This window comes from Atractosteus spatula, chromosome 18, assembly GCF_055471065.1.
Source record: "Atractosteus spatula isolate fAtrSpa1 chromosome 18, fAtrSpa1.hap1, whole genome shotgun sequence".
Classification (NCBI taxonomy): Eukaryota; Metazoa; Chordata; class Actinopteri; order Semionotiformes; family Lepisosteidae; genus Atractosteus; species Atractosteus spatula.
Window position 1 is genome coordinate 14,062,640 of NC_142723.1, and position 25,486 is coordinate 14,088,125.

Sequence of the window (25,486 nt, forward strand, 5' to 3'; positions counted from 1 at the left end):
GAGGGCCTGCTTGTGCATTCTCCTCATGGCCATAAAGGTGCTCTCTGGGCACTCCAGACTCCCAGTGATGTGATAATGAGCCATCCTAAACCATTCATTCCATGAGGAAGAGAACTGGAATTATTCAATGCTCCAATATGATGTGCTAGATCCAGTGGTCAGACAGCTCCAGGGGCACTGTTGACTCACTCAGTCCTCTCGTCTCAACCACCAGCCCTCACTTAACGGGTAATAATCCCATTAGTCCAGTATATTTAAATCATGATCTGGCACTCTGTCACTGAGCCCCCTTCTGGAAAGTAAAGCGCTTGCAGCCCAACAAGCCTGCTTCCAAGAAAGACAACCAGCCTGAATTCAGCCCAAGTACTACTCTGTCTCGAACCCACACCCCCTGTCAGCACCTCCTCTGTCCAGTTCAGCACCGGACCGGTGGAACAGAGCCGTATCTCCTGCCAATCTGCTATCACCCGTCCAGTACGGCTATCCCTGTCTGCCTTCTTAACTTTGATCTGTTTCAGCTGTCTCCGCTAGCACGTGTCACTGGGATCAAACATTTGGATTCCTCAGCCTGTCAGCAAGACACCAACCCACTCAATTCAATGGCAAAGTTTCTTATATAAAATCCTGCATAAATAAACTCCAGTTTATCCTTATTGAGTTTTTTCGTGAGTATAGTGCAGCACTTTATCTGCTGATTCATGCCATCAAACGGACAAGGCCTGGCAAAGTAAATTTAATATGACTTGTTCAACTAGTCACCCTCTTCTCTTTCTATTAGCATCACATCTGTGCTACTATACAGCACTTCTCATTTTTTTTTATAAAGTGCTCATAGAAATATTTCATGTTCGGCCCAATCTATAATCAGATGCTCATAAAAGTTGAAAACCACAAAGCCTGTCCACTGGTGGACAGCCAGGTGAATATTTCATAAAGCTGTTAGCCTCCGTAAAGGTGATATTGATTGGCAAAGGGCCTCTGGGATGAAGCTCTATCCTCAACAGTGAAACATGATACAGACAGATCCAATTGTTCTTTTCTCAAGGGGAATTTAGCGCAATCAGTACCCTTTGTTCTAATTCATAGTTCGCCAGCAAGCGCAGTTCAATCTCCAAGCAGAATTTAAATATTTCCCCACTATTCTGTCAAACGTTCTTATTCTAAAAGCCAGGATCCAGTTTTGGGATTTTCGAAAGTATTTGTCATACCACACTGCGCAGTGTTGAATTAACGCACTCTAAACACCACGGCTCCTGACCCTGGTGGTTTGTGTTTTGATGTCACAGTACCACCTGCCAGACCATAGAGGTCAGAACAGTTTGTGTCTGGGGTGGTTATAATCCTGTATTATGGCACAGGCTCCTGGGAAAGGCTACTGCTGGAAGAAGTGTTAGAGGGGCCAGCAGGGGGCGCTCACCCTGCGGTCTGTGTGGGTCCTAATGCCCCAGTATAGTGACAGGGACACTATACTGTAAAAAGGCGCTATCCTTTGGATGAGACGTGATCCTGAGGTCCTGATTCTCTGTGCTCCTTAAAAAGAGTAGGGGTGTTTTCCCCAGTGTCTTGGCCAAATTTCCCATTGGGAATCAAGGCCTCCTAATAATCCCCATCTATGAATTGGCTTCATCACTGTGTTCTCCTTCCTACTGATAGCTGATGTGTGGTGAGCGAACTGGTGCACTACGGCTGTCGCCACATCATCCATGTGGATGTTGCACATTGGTGGAGGTAGAGGGGAGGCCCCATTAACTGTAAACTGTGAAGCGTCCAGAAAAGTGCTATATAAGTGTAACAAATTATTATTTTCTTTATATAAGGCTTCACTTAACCAATTTAAGTTTTAATGTTTTACAGTATAGAGAACACTGCCTCTATAATTTAACAATGATAATCATTTCCCAGTTGTGGATCAACTGCAGTCTGTTTTTCATCTCTCCACCGCAATTCAAATCAAAGCGTCTAAAGAAACAAACACAATGAAGTGTTGCGCCTATTAACAATTTACAGGAGATTTACTGAACACCATAAAAAAAATTGATTTATGGGTTGCAGAAAAATTATTCTGTGGTCTGCAAGTAAAGGCCTTTTGCAGGAAGCACAGTGGATTATTTTACACAAATCACAAGAACGGGACTGTAGTTCGTTTTTCTGGGACAGGTTGGGAATACCAGCTTTCAATCCAGCCACATATTGTCATTGCACTTCTTAAACTTCACTGTTCAAACTATCTTTCACATTACAAGAGACTGTACAAGCTGCAGTGAGGGCAGGACATGCATAAGGTTACTGTGTAAACATTTTCAAGGGCAATGGGAAAAGTACCTACTTAATCCCATACCTTCATAATACCTCAAGCAACACAGCCTTAGATGACCTACGGCTCCTGTTGTTTCACCTAATCAGCAGTTCTTGCAATATAGGACAGTCCCCAAATACCTTGAGGCTCCTGAAGCTAAAAAAACTTTTGTCCCCCTTTCCTGAATTTTCTGTGCTCAGAATGGAGTGAAAAATGCATGAAGAAACTTGAGAGAAGATGCTGACTTCGTGCAGATTTTTTTTACTGGCTATTTCAGATGCTCAAAATGAAAACATCACCACTTTGCGATTCCTTCAATTCACTACACGCACAGAGATGAGGACTGGGTGGGTTAAAATGTACTGTACTGTGCCTAGAAGCTGCTGTTCAAAATATTTTTACTGGCTTTAAAAAATCCTCTTAATACTGCACTGGAATAACTAGGATTCAGATTCAGTTAGTATTACGTGGACCTTAAACACAAATCCTGCTGCATAACACACTGCCTCCCTGTCTAGATAATGCAGATTCTTAGTGTTTTGAAAAACCACAAATCCCGTTACAAGTGCCTGATTACATAATGCGTCTTACTTACAGAATACACATACTTTTTCACTTTAATTCACCTGCTTTTTTCAACATCTGTGTTCTTGCACAGATGTAGCCTGGTATTGGAAAAACAAAAACCATTAGTGACAAAAATGCTCATTTCCACACTATTTTTTAAAACGAATCCATCAGGTTATCTGGTATCCCGGTTTGGTATCTGGTGAAAACAAATTCTGACATAAGAATGTACTTTGACAGAGGATGGATGATGATAAAAATAACCTCAGCAGAGCTTTATCAAAAGAGACTATTAGATGACTAGAACGCCAATCCAGTCCACAGCCTCCAAAACCTATGCAAATTAGGCAGAACAATAATGTTTTAGTCCCACATCTGGTAAAGGTCTCAATTCTCCATGACCACCTACTGAAGACAGCACAGTTGATTGTTTGAACATGAATTCTGATCTCAATTGTTTTTGTTTGGTTTGGCCCATGGGCAGCGCAATTAAACAAAGCCATTCAGAGCACAATAAATATTTGATTTGGAATAGTGAAGGCTTTTTGGACTGTCATTAATTAAGGATACAGGCAGCTGTCGCCACAGAACACCCCTGGATCCTAAAACATCATTTATGTGGAGTGCAAATGTCAAAAGCCACTTCCTGTGCACAGAGACACCTGTTTGGACATGTCAGTACATGAAAGTGGTTTGAAGGCAGGAAACACCCTGCAGCTGAAAGAGTTCTGAGGCAATGCAGAGAGACTTGGACTTGCTCGCTTGAAGAATGACAACCAGCTCATGAGACCTCCTCTATCCCACCATGCAGTGCAAAGCCAATCTTCTGCTGCGGTCGAAAAATGCAAAATAAAAAGAACAAGATAGGAAAGATTAATGACCTCTATTTATGGGTGCAATGTTAGGCAACTGGTATGAGGATTCTCTGTGATCCCAAATTTTTGTACAGTATCTAAACTCCATTTAAAGTTTTGAAATTCTTGGTACAGAACAAATAAAACAGTTTTGTGTTTTCAATATACTTTTCTCACAGTCATGCAACAAAACGAAACTTTATAAGCTGCTTGTGGTAAAGGTGGTGCTTTAATGCCTGCTTTAATGCCTAGTTTTTCACTTGCTACCAAGTGAAAGACTAGGGTGTAAAAGCAACAAAACTGTCCACAGAACATGTGTGGTCGCCCAGTTCTTTTTAGAAGCAAGACAATGAAGTTGTTCAGTGTTCAGTGAAGTTGTGACAAGCTCCGTGCTTGTCAATTTCTTATTTATAATGAAATGCCACAAATGCAGCCAATGTTATTATAATATTCAAACAAAAAGGAGGTGTGAGTGAGAGCTAGAACTCCAATCTTAATCAAAATATCAAAGCAAACGGCAACCCGTCTTTGTGTAAAAAAAAAAGAAATGAAATGCGATGTTGAATTTACAGTCATTCATAGCTGAGACAACAGTAAGAGTCTGGAAATGGGAAAAAAAGAAAGTAGTCCATCTGAACACAGCGTACAAATGTGACCTGATCTAACCCCTTGGAAGAAGACCGATCAGTAAGTAACTGCCAACCCTGAACTGCCGGAGATGAATATTGAAACTGCTACATCCCAGAGGAACGTTCACTTCAGGCACCAAATAAAGACACAAAGTGGAAACTCTGGGAGCTTAGAAAGTGCCGAACACTGCAAAAGCTTGAAGCACTTAACAGTTTCTCGTGGGAAAGGAGGAAGAGACACAGTGACACCTCCTTGTCAATAACAAAGACAGGCCTAATGTGCAAGTCTTCTAAGGGCTGAGCGCCACAGACTTCATCCCGCAAATCCCCTCATAATCAGAAACCTTATGCATAATACAGACAGTGTGATCTGAAGGGCCAAGCAGTAAAGTATGTAAATTGAATTCAGGCTAAAACCAGTGCAGATGTAATGTCAAACGAAGTCTGCCTGTGAACAGTCTCAACTAGAGGAGATAAAAACCTGTCCTGCCACAGGGATTGGATAGGTTTTCGGAGACCATGTTTCTTGAACAATCAAACTGCATGTGGACAGGTTTATGTTCCATCAAATGGTGATGGAATACTTAGAGGGGACACTTTTATACATCAAAATCAACTGAGGGTATGAGCTGCTACCTTAATACAGCATTGTGTTTTTGAAGATTGAACAAGTACACAAGGCGTGATTAAGTGACTCCCAACGTGACTGCTGCCCAGGCAATAGCAGCTCAGAAGCAGTGTACCCTGGTCCAACTTGGCTGTGAGACGGGAATAGCACATTCACAGACAACAACAGAGGCACTTGGTTGTTTCCTCTTGCGAAAGCTGTAAATTTGCACTATTTAAACTTTCTCAAAACACAGAAGTGAAGGTCACATCTTTTGCCTTTTCTTTCCCACATCCAAGTTAAATTAAATGCAACATTCTCCTCCCAGGGTCCAAAATCCTTATGTGCCCCCAAAAAAGCAATGATTTAAAAAGTTTCAAATATTGGCATCTACAATATATTTATATTTAGGGATTCAAATCCTATCCCATCCTTGATATCTTCTTCCCAACTTGGAAATCTTGCACCAGTGAAAAATAACGATTTGTTTTGCTTGTAAATATTCATATTTAATCAAACCTGTTTAAAATGCGTAACTCTAACCCTCTACCCAATGTATAGTGTTTTGCTAGATAAGCGTTTTTTGGTGGAAGATTTTGCTTGTGTGTGGATGGCAAGTAATCATGTCCCATTGATTGACAGATTTTAATTAGATCAATTTCAAGGAATCAAAAAAATGTTGACAACATTGCTGGACCTAGAGAGCACAAACATTAAAAAAAAGCCTTGCAGTGAATGTATCTGTATTCTACTTGATGAAAAAATGGGTAGGAGATTAAATCGGAGCCCATAAAAATGTTTGTTCTCGAATTTCCCTTATAATTATTCTCTTGAAATATTCCCTTACAGCATGCATAATCGAGCCAAGTATGCAGTGTACGAAAACTAATTGATGATACTTAAACTGAATTATTCCCTTATGTACAATTGTGTTCTTTTCTACTCTCTTACAATACCATTCAGTAGACTGAATATTCTGAGAGACTTTTAGAAATTTGAACACTGCGCTCACACTCTCACATTAAAGACACAGTAAATAGTCAACCTGCTTATCCACTCAGGGTCAGTAATAAGGGAGGTTTTTGAGGTTGCAACAGATAGGTTTGTTGTTGAGAGAATTAGGAACTCTATGAGTCTTAAAGCTTCCAGCTAGGCTCTAGGAAATTAAACTAGCAAAGCGCTTAAATTAAAAGGTCACAGCAAAGAAGGCGAAAACAGCTATGGTAAGCTCAGTGAAAAAAGTGCATACACTATAGCTGGCTCCATTTTTCACATTGCAATGCATTCCTGGCATAGATTCAAAATTATGCAGCATTATAAATTACTTTATTTGGCTGATGTTGTTTCCAAACTTATAGGGTTGCAATTGACTATATTATATATACACCTTTGTAAATTTCTATACGCACAAAAGGAATCTAGAACTCTAAACACTACTCCTCACTGCCACAACACGTTCCTTTTAAATACCTGTGAATTCTCTTGTAAGACATGTGCCTTTAAAATACTACAGTTACTGTGTGCCCTGAACAACAGGAGTCTCTTTTTCTGTGGCGCTAACACCTTCAAGCTCATGCTGAGAAATCCAGCTCAGGAAACAGAGGGCAAGGAATGTGAATTCTGTCCGCGTATTTGGAATGGACATCTTGTTTCGAGCACGCAGATGGCACCCGTGCAATGTCACGATGACTGTGTGATGCTGTCTTTTAGCTATGCATGTAAACAAAGCCGAGGATTTCCTGAGCTCTGCATTTTGTTTCCGCACGCATTGTCTCACTCTCTTCTAACCTGACCTAATGCCAGAGACCAGTGTTGAATTCAAGCAAGGGCTGTCACAAATAAGGGCATCCGGCTAATGTAGTATCAATATTGGCCATCAGTACAGAGGTTAACGTAAGAATGGACATTCTGTGCCAAATAAAACCACAGGACTCTGACCACAATACTGAAAGAACAGTGCTAGCCATCTGCTTTTCGAAAAAACCCATTTGGGTTAAGAAAAAAATGCCTCTTTTTTACATTGAGAAGTTATTTTCTTATGTTTGGGAATGTGCTCTGACTTCATCTAGAAGAGGAACACTTCCCGGAATATGTATCCATGTAAAATCCAATTGTACTGCTTAGTGCTTGGGCTATTCACGTGTGTGTGGACTGAAGTCATGTGTGCAGTCATGTTCTGATACTACTGGGCTGGGCCCAAATTCACCATGACCTTCTACGAATACATTGGTTACTGAAAAAGGATGAATAGAATCATCATGTACAGTATATGGGTGGAGTGGTGGCTCTGTGGCTAAGGATCTGCGCCCATGGCTAGAAGGTTGCCGATTCAAATCCCACGGCCGGCAGAGGAATCCTACTCCGTTGGGCCCCTGAGCAAGGCCCTTAACCCAAACTGCTCCAGGGGTGCTGTACAATGGCTGACCCTGCGCTCTGACCCCAGGCTTCTCTCCCTGTCTGTGTGTCTCATGGAGAGCAAACTGTGGTATGCGAAAAGACGAATTCCGAATGCAAGAAATTGAATATGGCCAATAAAGTGATCTATATCTGTAAAACAAGAGCCCCTCAAATATTACCTGCCGTATTTTCTTTCCATTTCTGACAAACATGAAAAGAAATCTGCAAGAAATCTTGTTTTCGTGGTCATGCACGTCCGTCAAGTGCAACTAAAATAGCTTACAAAATATTTGAAAGAATATATTGCAAAAAGCATAGACACACAGAGGACAACTTAATGACATTTTCTCTCCAATACAGTACTGTGATGTTCTTCTGGCACACATTCATTTACAATTATAAATCAATTATATAGCAGTGTACCTCATTATGCTTAATATTAATAGCTTGCTCAATACTGTCACAGACCACGCAGAACCTAATGATTAATCCATGTCTCAGACAGCAAGGATCTTGATAATTTTATGACAATAATACTCAGGTCCAAAGGTTTTTTCTTCATTATGTGTCTTTTACTAAGATAACCAATTCAGGCTGATTTAGATGGATGGAATTAAGACTGCATTCATCAATACACGCTAATACAATTTATGGAAAGTTATTACAGGTACAGAAGCTTGACAAAGTCTTCCACATATCCAATTGTGTACAAAACACAGAAGCAATGATCTTGCGCTCTGGTTTCTTAGGGGAATATTTGATACATGATTATCAAGCCAAAAAACACATTCGCTTTTAATAAATTTTACATGTTTCTGTATATACATCAGGCTACTTTGAAATAATAAGGAAAGGCATTTTTTTCTTAGGGCTGGCTGGGTAGAACGGTGACCTCAGCTTTTCCAATAAGAGAGGAGACTGGAAGAAAACACACAAGTTTTCTCCCTCAAGTGTTTTAGGTCATATACTTTTTGATGTAACTAGTTCAGCTACAGTCCCCCTGTATGCCTGTATTTATATCTGGGTCTTCATTCCCAGAGTGATTCTATGCCTTTTGCCCAGGCTCCTGCTCCACTTATTCCTCACAATCAATCAAAACGGATGACGACAGAGCAAAGTTCCACAAACAAAAACAGGGAGAATCAAAAACAAAGTAAAAGCTGCCATGACCTTTCAAGTTATAAATTCAGTTTTACAGGCTTTGAGACTCGCATTGCAAGGAGGTTCCAATCGACTAACTCAAACCTAGCCTAGGGTTAGGCTCAGGGCGAGCTACAGCTGAGGCATACAGAAGGAGGAGCCACCTCATCTGGAAGTCAACATGGTCTACTGAACTACTCCTTGCTTGTTGAGGCTTTTCTCACCATTTCTTATTAGTGGGGGTACAGATTCCCACGGTGACGTGCACACTTGCAGAAACACCCATCTCTCAAAATCCTGAATAGATTTCTACAGTTTAAGGCTCAATATGTAGATTTTCAATTCTCGAATGCCTTCTAACTGCCTTTATTGAAGAAAAGTTAATACTTTGTATGTATTGCATTTTTAACATCGGAAAGATGTGGAACATAATGTTTTATGGCGGGTTAAAGTTCTGGAATACAAATACATCCCGAAGGGAAATCTACCTCAATTTCCCTTCAGGTTCAATAAAGTCTTATCTATCTACATTGTAAAATACATACTCACCAACTTACCAAACTACATACCCATCTGCTTAACTACCTACCACCTCAACCACAAAAAGAACTAGGTACCCACCTAGTCCACCCACCTGCCTACCTGGTGATTTTAGTACATGACATGCTCTCCCATAATCAACCTACAGTATATATTTACCTGTTATATTATACTATGCGCAAGAGCAAGATGTGAAGGGGATATAAGTCACATTTGAATTTCTGTATTACTTTGGCAGATATTACCTTTAAAATGAATATAATGGAAGAAGTGCAGTAAATCCAAGATCAGAAACACATATGAGAATTGAACTAAAGGATCCTGGTTTTGGAAGACTCCATGTTTTTCATTTTTCATTTTAATGCCTTTAAAAAAGGGGTTAGTGGTGAATACGAGCAATTGCATTTGACCACAGTAGCGATATTTTCTCTTCCCAGGTGGGGGAAGGTCTGTGTATGTGGGTTTAGTGAGCATTAAACGAGATGGATTTAGATTCCTTGGTGGAAGAAAAAATGTTGTGATTACTTAGAATTAGTGCCTTTAAGGCCATTTACAGTGCATCTTAATGAACGAAAAATGACCACTACCTAAGTGACAACTATCTCTGCCGTAGACTTTCATTATCTGATGTGCCGCTTTGCAACTTTTTCAAATGCAGGTACAGTATTTAAAGGAAATGTCATGCACCAGTGAGGTCAGCTAAAGTGGGCACGCCAGACAACAACCTCCCTTCCCTCTGATGTGCATTTCTGCAAGATCGCCGCAGGTTGGGCACCAACCTGCCACAGTTATTTACTGTATTATGGCCAAGGCTCAGCATGCCAGCACTGATGATTACCCTGTTTGACAGCACCAAAGAATTTCAGAAAAGGGCATCTATTTGTTTCAAAGAGGACTGTCATGATTCTGGTTTCTGATTTTATTACCATTACAGAGCTAACCCAGACTGTGCAAAGCTCGACAGCTTGGTTTCCACTGCAGTCAGCCATCAATGTGCAGAGAAATGTTCTTCCAGGTTTTAAAAATGCGGAATTCTATTTTGGTTTCTAATAAGCTAAATCGTAGGTCTGCTCAGTCTGACAAGCATATGTGATGAGCATACTGCAAAGCTGGATTGGTCAGCTGAACCCAGTACAAGTGCTACACATGGCAATAACAAGTTTAAAAAGGAAATGCAGCTTGCAATTCATGCTGAAATTCCTACCAGAATCACAGAATACAAACGGCTTAGAATGTAAGGGAAAAGGCAATATTTTTCAAAAGGACAAAGCTGAGGACACCTCAGCACATCAATCGAACAATTCGTTGCATTCTTTAGGACTTCACTCTGAATTTTTGGTTATTATGTTTATGAATTCGGTTTTAAAATAAAACCACAGGGCATTGGTGTGCAACTGAGCCTCCAATTACTCAACAAGAACAAATTAGCTGCTATTAAATTCTAGTCTATTTTAGATGGCTGAACAAATTATCCGCTAGTATTGTTCATTCTAAAGTGCTGAATATCACAGACTGTAGCCCTTTCATTATTTATATGTTTTGAGTAATTAGCAATTGCACATAAAGGGGGACAGGGTTAGATATCCAGTCTACATTCATTCAACATTTACTCTAAAGGAAATCTCTTGTTAGCTCCTTTAGGTTTTCAATTTATAGCCAAATAACTTGGGAAAAAAAGATGGAACACTTTTTCCAATTTTGTAGCCAGAGGGAACATTATCAGCAGCTTCCTGTGATAAGTAGCCCGGATGCGTACTGTCTCCCACTTGGGATGTTTTTCCGTTAATTATTTTTTTATGGACCATATGGCCTTGTAGCAAAAGCGCACTAAAGCTGATATCAAGTAACAATCTTCTGATATAATTAGTGTGCCTCCTGTGAGGGTCCCAAGGATACAATCAGGGGAAGGAAAACTACTTTAGTGATCACCTAAGTGTAAATAGACAGACAACTATTGACAGCAAAATGGCAGAGGATCCAGGCTATTGATCTGTGCCATCTGGCTTTTAGCAAAGGGTAATTTTTGCTCCCTAAGGTAAGCCACTGCATCTTCTTAAATCAATCTAGGCTACAGAAGGAATTTCTTCTGCCATCATGCCCAAGTCTTAAAACATTTGCATTTATTCCCGAACTGTGACTGCAAGAAGTCAAGGAAGGGGAGGAATGCTTTCCTCATTCATGTCCCAGCTGGAGAGAAGCTGGACAAAAAGCAGCAACTGTATTATCTTTTATTTCTTTAGTCATGCTGGGGTAAAAAAAACATACAGAGAATCAGAGCTCTGCACGGCAAGCACGCACAATCTTTAACGAGTAGCTGGGGAACGGGGAGCTGGGATTGTGCCGTGCTTTTGTTAACATGGTAGAGCGAACTTTTGGCTTGGCGTGTGTGATGCCTTTATCCACAATTCGTTTCAAGAACAAGAGTGCGGGTTAAATGTTATGGCTCGGAATGGCCAGTCTAAATCCAGACTATGCAACGTGTGAGCTGCAGTAAGGTGTTTTTAGTTGCCATATTAAAACTGCCCAAGTGCAACACAGCGTGGAGAAAGTAAAGCTGACTGCAGGACCTGAACCCACCTGTGTCCTGAATTGCATAGCTGTGGGAGAGATACTACAGGAGAATCCTGGCCACACCTGGCTATTGACGCAGCCCAGATCTGAACCAGAGACTTTTGACCTCTAATGCTCAGTTCACCTTCCAAGCAGAGGTGGAGATATATGGGAGCCCAGAAGATACCAACTTCTTCACATCATCAAGAATTAAAATCTGCTTTACCTACGGCTTATATCGGAGCGGAGCAGTAATACTGATTAGAAACCAGCTGCTACCAAGACAGTGTTCAGAAATTAACAAGGCTCTTTAAGTAAGATTAAAATCTTTCCATGATTGTAAAATAAATGAATGATCCAATTGTGAATTAATCTTTGGGTATTCACCTAATCCATACATTTATTGAAAAGGATGTTTTTAGAACTTGACTGGCCTTTCAATAAAAATATAATTTGCTAGACTAAAATCAGCAGTGCTTAGATATACAATAAGTGGATTGCTTTAAGAATACTGGATGATTAAAGATCCAGGCAGACCCAACTCACCCATCAAATCCCAAACCAGTTTTGACCTAACTAACCTAATGAGTAGACATGTCTGAATTAATTCATGCCTTACTTTGTAGATGTTTAATGTGGTCAAGTTCTAATTATGGTCAGTAAAAAATTATTATATTTAATGCACAGACATACTGTGGTGGACTGGATGTACAGCAGCATACGTGAACAATCTGTGGTCTAAAACATATACATATCATCATAACCAAGAACTAGAAGGTGTTTCATAATCAAACTAAGTCTATAATAATAGATTCAGTTTTCTGGTACAGAGTCAACTCTGAAAATTATGGATGTTGTGTAGCATGTAGCTAAAGCTTGATCTTAATACTGATCTGATGTCCCTTCCTAGGATCTTAACTTCCCATAGCTTTGACATGACCTTGGATTTACATCTCATTCAAAAGATGACACCTTCTGCAGCACAGAGCTAGTTTTACCACACATGGGCACCGGCTTGGGATTTGTAGTGCAGAGATAAGTCTGCTGCATTATAATCAAACATGTGCTGGAAGACAAACGGGAAATGTACCATTCTTCATACATTTTTGAAAGGTTGCAGAACAGCATTCTCCCAAGGAAAGCCTGTGTAAAAGGATAAGCAAAATAATAATAAATAAAATGATGGTATTGTTGAAATACACCTGAGACAAAGGACGTTTGATTACATTTTTGGGAGAACTGGCGTGCATGGATATCACCTGAGCGCCTGTGATAACAAAATGACATCTGCTGAACGCGTGACGTCCTTTGGCAGAAACTCAAACTGGACGGTTCTTTGAATCCAAATAAAACATGTTAAGTGAAGCGAAAAGAAGACCTGAGCATGATGAAAGGAGTCATTTAAGGGAGGATAGGTCTAGTGTGCGTGAAATGGGTCTTTTACACAAAGAATTCTGTACAAGGCTTAAAACACAAAAAAGAAACCAAGGTTTCACGCTAACACTTCCCCAGAAATGCAGTAGTAAACGGAGATCATCAAAGGTTTTGGATTTAAGACAGACCCCAGTTTTTCACCAATCACCTGCTCTGAAAGGTACCATTACCGGATTTCAGAAGTTCCTTCCCAGGAGCTCTTCCAGCTATTCTACTGCCAATGCAGCTGCACTTTAGCTCATTTTAGGTTCCAGTTCTGATGTTCTGAGTCCATTAACTGTTACTCACTGGAATGGAACTGAAACAGAAGAAATATCTCCTTACCGATCAAGAGCTAAAAAAATAAGGACTTCATAATTTCCCAACACAAATATGTATTACCCTCTAATGACTTTACGGTTGTAGTGGTTTGGAAAAAAATTATGCAGGCATGTCTTCGGAGGCTGTACCCTGGCTTTTTTGAAGAAATGCTTGAATAAGATCCAACGATCAATTCGCCTTTAACTACTGTACCGAAAGGGTTCGATGGGCTGAACGCTCTCTTCTTATTCGTGACCTGTTTTTAACTTGTCTCAACAAACAGGTTGACCAGACATGATCAGACCATCAAGCTGAATTTTATTCGCATGTCCCCAATTCATTTAATACAAACACCATGACTCCTAAGGGTATTGTTAGCCTCTCCTGATGTTAACGATAAAAAAACAAAATTCTGTCAGGAGATCTTTTGCTTCCCTTCTTGATTCAGAAAACTTTCAACCTTTAACAAGAGAGAAATTTGAAAAATACCCCTGCTCACCATACACTTCAGCTTTTCCTACACATGGCAATTAAAACAAGTAAACTGCATGGAGACAGGGGTGATACTGTGGGTAAAAAAAAATACTGTATTGTTTGTAGGAACCTTAAAATTGGTTTAAAAAATACAAGAATGCCTGAGACCTTTCCACATGAGTGTTTGCTTGCTGCTCACTGTGTGGATGAACAACAATTAAGAGGCATGAATGACACAGCCCCTTGCAAAACATTTATTCAAGAACACAGTAACTACTGCATATTAACACGGAAAAAAAATCTAAATCGACAGTTTGGCAAGCATTAAACATCGCATCTACAGAGTATTTCATGGCTAACAGTCTTAGAATATTTTTTTCAAGTTGGATTTACAAAACGTACTGTATGTTTGAAGTGGTATTATATGAAATAAGAGTAATGCGAAATGGAAATGGACACTTAACGGCATTTACAGATGTATTAATAAGCCATTTCCAGAAAATGAGCAATTTAAGAAACTCAGTTTTAGAATTTGCTTATTTACTGTTGATCCTTCTACATTTTCATACTGTACCATCCTTTCAAATTTACATGGAAGTTGCGGTCACTTCTTTGCACTACTGATACACAGAAGGTACTGTATACTTTGCTATTTCACTGCCACCAATGATACAATGGCACTCAAGGAAACACATCTTAGCATGTCATTTATCAGAAGCAAAAGAGTTATTTTTCACCAACTGCAGTTTAGCAGAAAATTCAAGATGTAGCGGTCGAATCAGGTGATGACTACAGGAAAAACTGCCGGTCTGAGGTCATTTAAATGCAGTAACAAAAGGAAACCCCAAACTCTCTAGATAGCTTTGCTCAAGAGCCGACTGCTCACCTCCTGAATGATAAAAGATCAGTTTTTATCTCTTCATAAATCTTTAACATAATGCTTTTTTGAAATTATGAAGAGGTGCAACAGTGACTGGTTGAAATGCTTGGGGTGTTTTGGGAATTCTGAACGCTGGTCATCAAAGATCATTTTTGTAGATCTGCAATCAACTTGTTGAGTCCACGCAGATCAAGTGTTTTGTGATTAATCAGCCTTGTCTGCCCATATACTACAGGGGGAGCTCCCGCGGGTTTTCTCATTCATGGTAAAACCCTTGTTGTGGAAATACTGCGCGAGCGTCTGGTTTCTTAATCATCTCCCCTTTTCAGGGGTGAAACACAATACCATGAGAACCATGAAATTTCTCATCCCTTCATTATCAGCAAGCCCCTTACCCGTGATAAGGCAACTCTGAGTCCATCCCAGAAGCTCAGAGCACAAGATGACACCCTGAACAGGACACCAGTCCACTGCAGGGCAGTATCAAGAACTGTGAATCACGCGCCACTGTTCCAGGAATCCCTGTCCCAGTTACAGACAGACATGACCCTACATGACAAACAGATTCCTATTTCTTATTTAAAAAAGTTCATATGACATGCTCAATCAGGCCAGGTGCTTCCATTATAAAGTCTCCATTTTTGTGCCTGAACGTAGAGAGAAAACCCACCGAAAAATCAGGAGGATCAACGTGAAAATTAGGTAGCATCTTGCTTTTTAAAAAGCAATTTAAAATTGACCATTCTGTACTGCATATGGACAACTTATTGCGGACAAATTTGCATTTGTATGAAACGACTCTGGAGCTCAGATTTATACCATGAAGTGTGTTTTATCATATTATTCTATGTTTGAGTGGGCTTCAGGAAATGTCAGACATCTTACCTGTTTATTCCCAGGACTAAATCTTATACAAACTGTAAACAAAAATAATAAAAATGATTAACCTTTTGATAGGGAAATCTGGCGCTCTGCAAAAGATAAATCAAATAAAAAATATGCAGAATGGTGGAACAGGATTAAGCGAAACATACTGACAAGGGAGCTGTACAAAATATTACTCACGACATTGTTAAATGTTTGGCACACACTAAGTTTGCCTTGGAAGTGTCTTTTAAACTATCATTAGATTAGTGCTTGTACAACAGTCTTTAAATAATGCAGTTTCACATCAGCACAGAGCTCCAGGGAGTACTGCTGCAGGTGAGATACATATACAAATTGTTTTAGTGCCGATTCATTTTTGATGCCAAGGTCTCAGAGAATTTAAGATCAGTAGTGTACAGAGTGCATAACTCTCACTCGAAAGTAGCAAGGTCAGCATGACAGACCTGGGATGACATAAGAATTGTCCTATTGGGATTCAGGAATTGATGTGAAAAGCTTTTCTTCTCTAATAAAGAGTATGAGGAAGTTCTCCTTGAAGCCTCAGAAATTCTACTCCCAGCAAATCAAACGGTAAATAACCAAATGAGATCCAAGTCAGGGTAGTTGTGGTATTTAACAGTGTCGCAAAGAGCCAATAAAAATGATACAGGGGTGATTTTGGATGTGTTTTACATTAGATAACCTTTATACACTGCCAGAAGACAGGACTATTAGAGATATTTATTTCCTCTACATGGCCTCTTTCATTAAATTATTCTTTGCATAATGTGTAACCAAGCTCCCAACAATGCGATTGATATTGGATGATTTAATTGTTCATGAGTTTAATATAATGGATACTCTCTCAGCTGAAGGTGTCTTAGCCATCACTGCCTCAGTGCTGCACCAACAATGAGAGCGATAGCTCAGCCTCTCTCCAGCTGTGGGGTTCTGGGTGGTGACTTTTTAACAAGGCTCCCTTCAGCAGCTTACCTCCTTCAAATGCAATTTTTTACACGGAAAAAATTTAAAGGAAATTTACAACATGCAATTTAGGATACGGGCAGATATATGTCCTATTAAAACTGAGCTAAAAACAAAGTCAGACAAAGCAAATAGTTCAGAAGAAATGCCCAATTTAGTTCACGGCATGATAAAGTCTTCTACTTACATCGTGTTTGCCTCTTTCTTTGTCATATCTGATAAATCAAAAATTGGACAGCACAGGAACTCCCACAAGCCACGATCTAATGGGAAAACAGCCCTAGCAGTCAAGGGTCAAAAGATATGAAAAGCAATGAGGTCCTGTAATTGTAAGGGCTCAGTGAGTTCACAGATCACAAACGCTGGCTTGCTGATCAGTGGCAAGCATCCTGATTGATATTTTGAGGGAAAATAAATGATGCTTTTAGAAGTCTGGAAACTTTGAGGTACTTGCAATGTTAAATTTGTGTCAGCCCCAGACGAATTAAAGGGGAAAAAAATGATTTGAGGAAAAACAGAAAATTGAGGCCTTGAGAACAAATTGATGAAAAGCTGGTTTTTAAGTCGTGTTTCCTGCGGCATACCCTGGGCTATTACTCCTGTATTTCTCATAACAGGAAATGCAAAGAAAAGAAACAAAGAGGCTTTACCAGAAAAGAAACCTTGGGAGTTTGTTTCAGAAAGCTTCCACTGCCACCACTATCGGGTGGGGACTGTAAAGGCAAAAAAAAAAAGGTTGGAAAGAAAATCCTTTAATAAAACAACTTCTTCAAGCCAGGGTTCATATGCAAAGTACAGGCCACTCTTAAATGTTTCTTTCACCCATTCAGATAAGATTTTCTATGAAATGCAGGCCATTGAAGCTGGGACCTACAGTATACTATGGTATAGGGCCTAGAGATTAACAAAAAAAAATTGGTTTTGTGGTTTGTCATTGGCAACATGTTTCTGGGCGCAGGGGGGGAGTGGGCAGCATCCCACAATGTGCAATGGAGGGGTACAACTGGGGTGAGCTGGCTTCCCGATAGGGTGACTGCTTTGATGAATAAGCAAGTCCCAGCCAGAGGTCCAAGCAGGTGGGGCAGAGGTATTCGAGGGGAAAGACACAACCTTACCTTACGTGCTGATGTTTTTTTAGGCTTTTAGGTGTTTTGCAGCCTTTCAGAATGGCAGTGACAGCCAAGACTTTGACTTTTGCAGATTGAACACTGTATAACGTTTTTTTCCCCAAAAGTTTCCTAAATTTCGATTTCGTGCCATGATGCCAGAGGGTTGTAACCAGACGACAACGGTCAGACAAGGCCAGGTAGAAATGGACTGAGGTGAAATAACCCATCAGATGTCAGTAGATATGTAGCATCTGCTCTATAGTCTTGCTCATATGGCGTTTGAATAAATTCCGAGCCTAGAACTCTTTAGCAGAAAGCCAGGAGTGTCAGAAATATAAGACACCTTGCTTTCCAAGGTGCTCCAGGTCTTACAGTACCTGTATAGCTACACGTTTTAATACAGAAGTGTACTTCAGATCCAATGTAGTATCTATGGTTCCCCACAATCAGAGACAAGTCTCTAACTCTGCCAATTCCAGAAGGCATAGATCTTAGGACTAATTATCCAATCAGCTCTCCTGCTCACCACGCCTCCCAGCTGTAGACTACTTTAGAGCTATCCACAGTTACCTCAGTGCTCAGTATTGGGTTTCCCTGGTGAGCCTCATGTCCACGCTTTCTGAAAGTTAACCTTCTTGTGTGTTACTGGTTGCTGGACTCTGCTTCTGCTTGACCACGGCTTTTGGATCTTGCTCCACACCTTAAGTACGTCTGGTTTCTTGACCCCTGTTCCTTGAACTTAAATAACATACCACATAGGGTCAACAGTACCATCTACTCCGGCCTACACTGGCGTAACAGTAGCCTGTGCAAACAAACTCACCTGCTCGGGCTACAAAACTTCTGCCATTGGCCTCTCCTTCTCAAGAGCGGCATGAAATTTGAAGAAATAAACATTTTGGGTACTGCAAGATTTTTTTAGCTGGAGCTGGTCAATTTTTGTGGCTTAGTTCAGGTTTGAGAAAATATTTAGTTGGAAAAGGGTTTCAAAGTAAATCCATACTGTAGCCAGGAATGTGTGCATTCTGCAAAAGATGATTTTGCTTATTTTCTCCACTCAGAAAACAAACACTTCACAATCAATTATTTTAGCTGAGGACAATTAAACTGCACACGCCCAGTCACTGCTATTAGGCACTAATCTGAGGAAATATCACATGCACTAAACTCTGGGCATGAAAACTCAAGGTTGGCCACCTGGCACATCACTGTAAGCTTATTTCAGCAACTCATCAGGACATCAGATACTTCCACGGGTTTAGAAGGTAGCAGACCCCTGCATTCTAAACAAGTCATGTGGCAAGGATTATTAGCCAGTGAGTCATCTGCAGATTGTTAGCCTCAAGAAACGAGTACTGTACCATAATAACCCAAGCAGACACTAAACGGAACATTAAAATGTGTGCAATGGATTTGCTGACAGACACCTTGTAGACAGAGCTAGGCAGAATGCTGAAAATATACTTACCAAGAGAGACAGAGAGGGGCACAGTACTACAGCACTGGTCAGTTAAGCAACCGCACAAACAGGTACAAAAACTATTCTTGTACAGATGAAGTCCTTTGGAATAGAATACCTTTGGCAAAAAGACAAGCTTAGCGAGACTGTCAGCGTGCTAAAGGTCATACAGTAGGTGGGGGACAGAAGTGGAGGAAGAGGCTGCTTTTCTGTCACTGCATTAAGCCTGGACTTTAGAAGTAGGGTCAAGGATATTTGCAAATGGTGTAATAAGAAATTACTGACTGACCAATGTTATTCTGGACATTAAAATCATAGCAGGAGGAGAAGAACTTGAATCTAAAGCAGGATTTATCGCATCAAAGCAGTGTGATTTCTATAATGAAGTTGAGTAAGCATCATAAGGCTGCTTATTCTGTAATCGCAACCTGATTGAGCCCTCGGCTCCTCAGACTTCTAAATAACCAAAGGAACCCACAAACGTGTCAGATTCATGCAAACAGTTACAACATACAAATCGCCAATAAGTGTGAACAACTTACAAGACATCAGAGTATCATTCTAACATTAGAGTCTGTCCATCAATACAGAGGCATAGTGTGCTTTAGATGGCCTGAATGCTGAAGACTTTTGGAAGCCATATTCCTAACCATCTTCTAGAACACAAACCTTCAGAGAAAAAAAAAAACAAAGTGGCTGTAACAAAGCTAAGTATACCAAGAAAGCTGACTTTAGGAGGTGTATTTAGAACACGGACGTTTATTTCCTCAGTGCAGCTATTAGCTTCAATGTACAAGGCAACCTTTCCTTTCTGCCCCACGTCAACATGAGAGGGAATAATATCGACATCAACTAGTGGTTCCTCCTCTGTGCGAGCTGAATGTCGAGACCTTGGAGGGGTTCGACATTTCCCTCAGTTTGCGCGGCTCTTGTGCCGAAAATCTCGATGCCTTACAGGACTTGAGCCGACAAAGGGACATCATTATTTCAACAGCCCCTTCTCTTTCCACCACAGTGATGTCACTGGTAAGCTTCAGAGAGGAACAAAGCCTGCTGTAGTTAAAAGGTTACAAGTAATTTTCCAAGTGAGCCCGTTACAAAAATATCTTGCACATCTTGGACCACATCTACTTGTGAAATAACAGTCCACATTCATTCGGTGAGGATGCTGACCTCCTCAGTCCCTACGTCCATTCATCCACAGATCTATTTTCGTCACATGTGATAAATGGCAGACTTTGATGCAGCGACCTGAAAGGTAAAGGGAAAAAGCCTTTTGACACTAATGTTAAGCCTCAAGAAAACAGCAGTATCTGAGTCATCAAACAAAACGATAGGACTTTTCAAGCACTCACTAATCAATTGATATCAGTACTGCAAGAGAGAATTTTTGCACACAGAACGCTCCAACGTAGCTGTGGGATGCACATGAACTGAATGAAGTAATTAAATTGAAATCTAATTCTTGACAGTATGTAATCTAATATAACAATGAGAACTTTACGAAGTGTTTTGGATTTGGAATAAAGAACCACAGCAGCCTCTTTATATGTTACGAGTAATTAAAAACACGATTCCTTTTTGCTTTAGTGTGGCTCACTCCTGGGAAGGGAATGTATTATTTGCACCTTAGCTCCATGTCAGAAACCAGAACATGGAAAAATCCCTATATCCTTTACATGTGTAAAACAAAGTCCTTCATTTTACAGGTTCTATATTATTCAAGAAAACATTAGATCCAACACAAATATTCGGTAGGGCACAAAAGCTATACATTTGTCAAAATGTAAATCCATTGATAATCTTTACACCCAGGATCCATATACTGTAAGTTGCATAATGTATAACTTTAGAGATAAGAAACAAAGTTTAAAGTTTTAAGCTTAAGTTCTAAGTTTTAGGTTTAGTGTCAGAGTTAATCTTAGGGTTTGGGTTATGGTTGGAACACTCTAATGCATCCAGATTAAATCTGATGAACGGCATTCCTCTTGACATGACTCTTCCAGCATTTGTACAACAAGTCCACCAAAAAGTCAGATTCTTTAGAGTAACTATGCTCTCTTGAGCCCTTGGGTTGGCTGCAGTTTAGGGGAAGTGCTGCTGGTAAAAGCAGAGCAGTTAGAGAGCACAAGCACTACCTGTCATATCAATGGGACAGCTGACAATCTCAGGATGGTATTAGGCAGTACTCTCAGCCGCAACTCAGAGAGAAAGTCAGACAGCAGGCTGAGAAATTACTTTCCACACTTTACAGTCTTTTAGCTGACATCGACCCTCGGATCTGCACAGGATACTACTTCCCATTTATGAAGAATATGAAAAAATAGATTTTAAGATCAGATTATCAGAAGACAAGAAAAGTAATAAGTGCAAAAATACCAGGAAGATGGTTTTTTGTCTCGCCTGGCTTGTTAATTATAATTCTTCTTCTAATCACCTTTGAGGCACAGTGGGCAGGGAATTTTTAGAAGAGTTAAACACTCAAATTTTTATTGACTTTGTGCATGTTAAATACAAAAATGACTGCTGACAACATACAATAAAACCCATGCAAAGTGATCCATCAACACACCAACACATACCCTACGCTGCACCATATAGAATTTGCTGCATTTGGGGGAATAAAGCTCCCAGGTCCTAAGTCATGCCTTCTTTACACTATGTTATTACTCTCTACAGAGGGCCTGCAGATGCACATTGCAGCGTGCGAGCTTCAAAGGAAAAAAACAGCTATCAATCCCATGCTTAAACTTATCAAAACGTGGAGCCGCCTTTGTGTGAATGTTGGAACGAGGTAGAGACCAGGATTATGAGGTGAAAAGGTGGGTACGCAGAATGGATAGGCTAAAGCTGAGACCAAAGTACGCACCCAAATATAGCTCACAATCCTCATCAGGGACATGAGGGATGTGTAATGTGTCACCTTAAGCGTGTTCCTTCAGTTTCTTCTCTCCTTTCTTTTCAGTGTGTCTGGAGAACCAGAACTGGAGAAGAGAAGTCAGATCTTGCTGAACTATGATAGCGTGCCAACGGTAGGTTTGCAGGTCTCCATTGCATAACAAGTGGAAAATTGCTCATTCAAGCCCCCAACTCCCACATCCACCCCCTCCAATCTCCCTCAATTCACGGCAGACATTATTTGGCCCAAAGGCAGCTGCTTATGTGGCCTTTTAGCTAATCCAGCTCTGTGGGGTGATGTCACTAAGCATTAATATTGTGATCCTGCATTAGAACTACTAGGGCGAAACATGAAGAGAAGTTTTCCATTGGCTCCCCCTGTACTGCCCATTCAGCACGGTGAGCTGAAACAACAATACTACAAAGCACAGCGCCCACAAACCCCGTTTTACTGCCAATATAAAAACTTTATCATGCATGAACACAAGTTACATTTCTCCGCTGCTGAATTTGAAGAACGCACGGGGAAAAAACAAACAAACAATGGTTGCTCATCTCAAAGTGTTTTTTTCACATGGATACACCATTGCATTCTTGTGCAGTGGCTGCGGTGTTGTCGGCCAGACTCATGCAAAATATAAAATGGATAGGAAATTGAAACCATCATATTCATAAACTCACAAGTTCCGCCGAAGCTTTTACAGTTATTTTTTCCCCATTTCAATGTAGAAGAGGCAAGCTGTCCACTGGACTCCCTGCTATCAGCCTCTGCATCTTGCAGGGAGAGATGGAGACAATCCTAACAGTAAGAGCTTTCTGAGCTTTGACAATCCCTCCAAATCATTTCATGGCCTGAGACAAGAGCACAGGGAGATCATCTCTCGTGTCAGTCACATAGAGGAGACAGACTCACAGGCACCTGCTGGGCCTTGAGTCAGCCACTACCGCAGCACCAGAGTCACGACCAGGGCAAGTAACCAGACTCAGTGCAGTTTAGTTTGCTTGGGCTGTAGTCAGCACACTGGATCAACAAGGGGATCCTGACAGGAGCATCGGCACAATACTCCTCCATGAAATCAACATGTGGAGATGTCCTGCAAATTAAGAGCTGCCGTGTTATGAATTCTGCACTTCAAAAGCACCTCACATATGATGCCTCTACAGTGTATGTCAATTTCCAAAGTAAAAAAAATAGTGTACACGTAAATATCAATCTAGATTTTTGATGATCTTTGTATGCTCATTAAAAACAATAAAACCTAAGAAAAAAATCAATATAGAACATCAAAATGTGAGAATGTGCTCTAAAACCATTTTTGCAGGCACTTTCATGGCATGAATAAATTAAGATCGGGTTAGATGGGTTTAACGACAATGGTGTAGGTCTTCAACAATCGTGGCTTGATGCAGCAAGAGGCCGTACTGAACACAGTTTAACACTCCCATCGACGAGGACTGCAGACTTCAAGTTCAGCTGCTAGCTCCCAGCTCTAAAGGTCTGAGGACCCAGCAACACACCCCACAGTAAAGTTTGGACTGAGTATATTTTCACCTGCGCAAGGACCCTTGTAATTTAGAAGGAAAAAAAACAACACCAAAATTACATCTAATACCTTTCTAAACTGGAGTATCAAGATTTATTTTACAGAGGGTCAGAAAATACATTATTACAAAAGTAGAATATTATAACCAATACATTGTACAGGTTTGTAATTAACAGTGAAGAGATGGTGAACATCCAGGAAATTAGATTTTATTGTTTTTCTCGTAAAAGCTACAAAAAATATTTTATGAAGCCAAACATTTCTATCTGGATGAATCTTGCACTCATTATAGAAGGACTGTATTGTTGCCTTTTTCTTTAGTACACCCGGATTATATGACTTGACTTCGAGACAGTAAACTAGACAATTAATTTAATTAGGAGGAATTCTTCTGAGAAAAGGTACAGTAAGTGAATGAAAACTTAAAAAACAGTCAAAAAATAAAAAAGATCACATTGAGGAATAGCTATATAAGGGAAGCAGAACTTTCTCAGAGTGGGACCGAAGCAGGTCCTTTTAGGCAAACATTGGTCTTTCAGGATTAGATTATCATCCACTACAGTACAGTGTATGGGGTCTGTGGTGAATGTTGACAAGTAAGATTCAGATTTAATTAATACCCCGTTAGTTTCTATCAACAAACTTTCCTGTCGTCAGGGATCGTATTGCTCATTTATTATTTCCATTTACTGTAGATTTTTGTTTTTTCCCTTTTAATCGCCTTCCCAGATCTTTCTTTACTAGAAAACTTCTACTCTCACTGAATGACAGAAGAGACGGGGAACTGTTTTTGATCTTAATGCTTCAACTACAGCACTGGATATACATTGTACAATTCAGATCTACTTCACCACCTGCCAATTAGCTGTGAAAATCCTGATCTGAGGTTCTGGAGAGAAGGCGAGGTTGCCAGATGGGTACAGAAATGCATATTGCAGAAATGTCTCCTTTAAGACAGTCAACTGTTCTGCTCTCTCCTTCTGCTCCCCTGTTGGACACTCATTCTCACCTACATCATGCCAATTTGCTCCCTGCCTCTTCTTAACAACTCCATCTTGTATTAATCTGCTAGTTCTCCTCTCTCTCACACCTGAAGAAGACTCCACAGCTGAAATGTTGTCTCTTTTCTTTTAGAAAGATATGTAGAAATTTAGATATATATTCACCTATAACATTTATATATTATTTCATATTTATGTTTCTTGGAGTGACAATATCCTTTATATTTGAATTGTTAAATTTCTTTTACAATCATGAAATAGGCACTGAATTGAACAATTGTTGCTTTTATCCTTCATTATTTCACATAACAGCACTGCACATAATATGAATCCTTCTAATTTTCTCCCGTTTTTGAAAAGCTTATTCTGATTCTTTATTCCATGTGCTCCATTCCATAAACTAAACTAATTGTTTCAGTCCAAAAAATACAGATCGTTTAGCATCTGCCTTTTAGTCACATTAGCACACACAGTGCTCAACACTAAAGAAAAGAGCTGTAAGCTGTTCAACAAAAAATGAAGATGAAACTTTATTTGCTTTTATCAGGAAAAAGTTATCTTTAGGTAACATCACTTAGTAATGATTACTAATGGTGTGTGATTGTGGAGTGTAAGCTTTTTCTTAAAATAATCTATATATATATTGAATAAATGCCAGATGACATCATATTAATCGATTGAAATGAAATCATGAACAAATCAGACTATACTGTATGTTGTCAAAGACTTTGACAGTCAGCACTTATTCTTGGTAAAAGTAACAAAGAGATCACAACAAGGTACAGTATATGCTCTTGTATTTAAAAGCATCGCAAAGAATCACTCTGAGAATTTTATTATTTACAAAATCAGCTCAACGTTTTGTGATACTTTCATCACAAAAAAAAACGTGAAATTACTGAAATAAAACACTAAATATGGTTTGAAGAGATGGATCCAACATGCTTTATTATAGA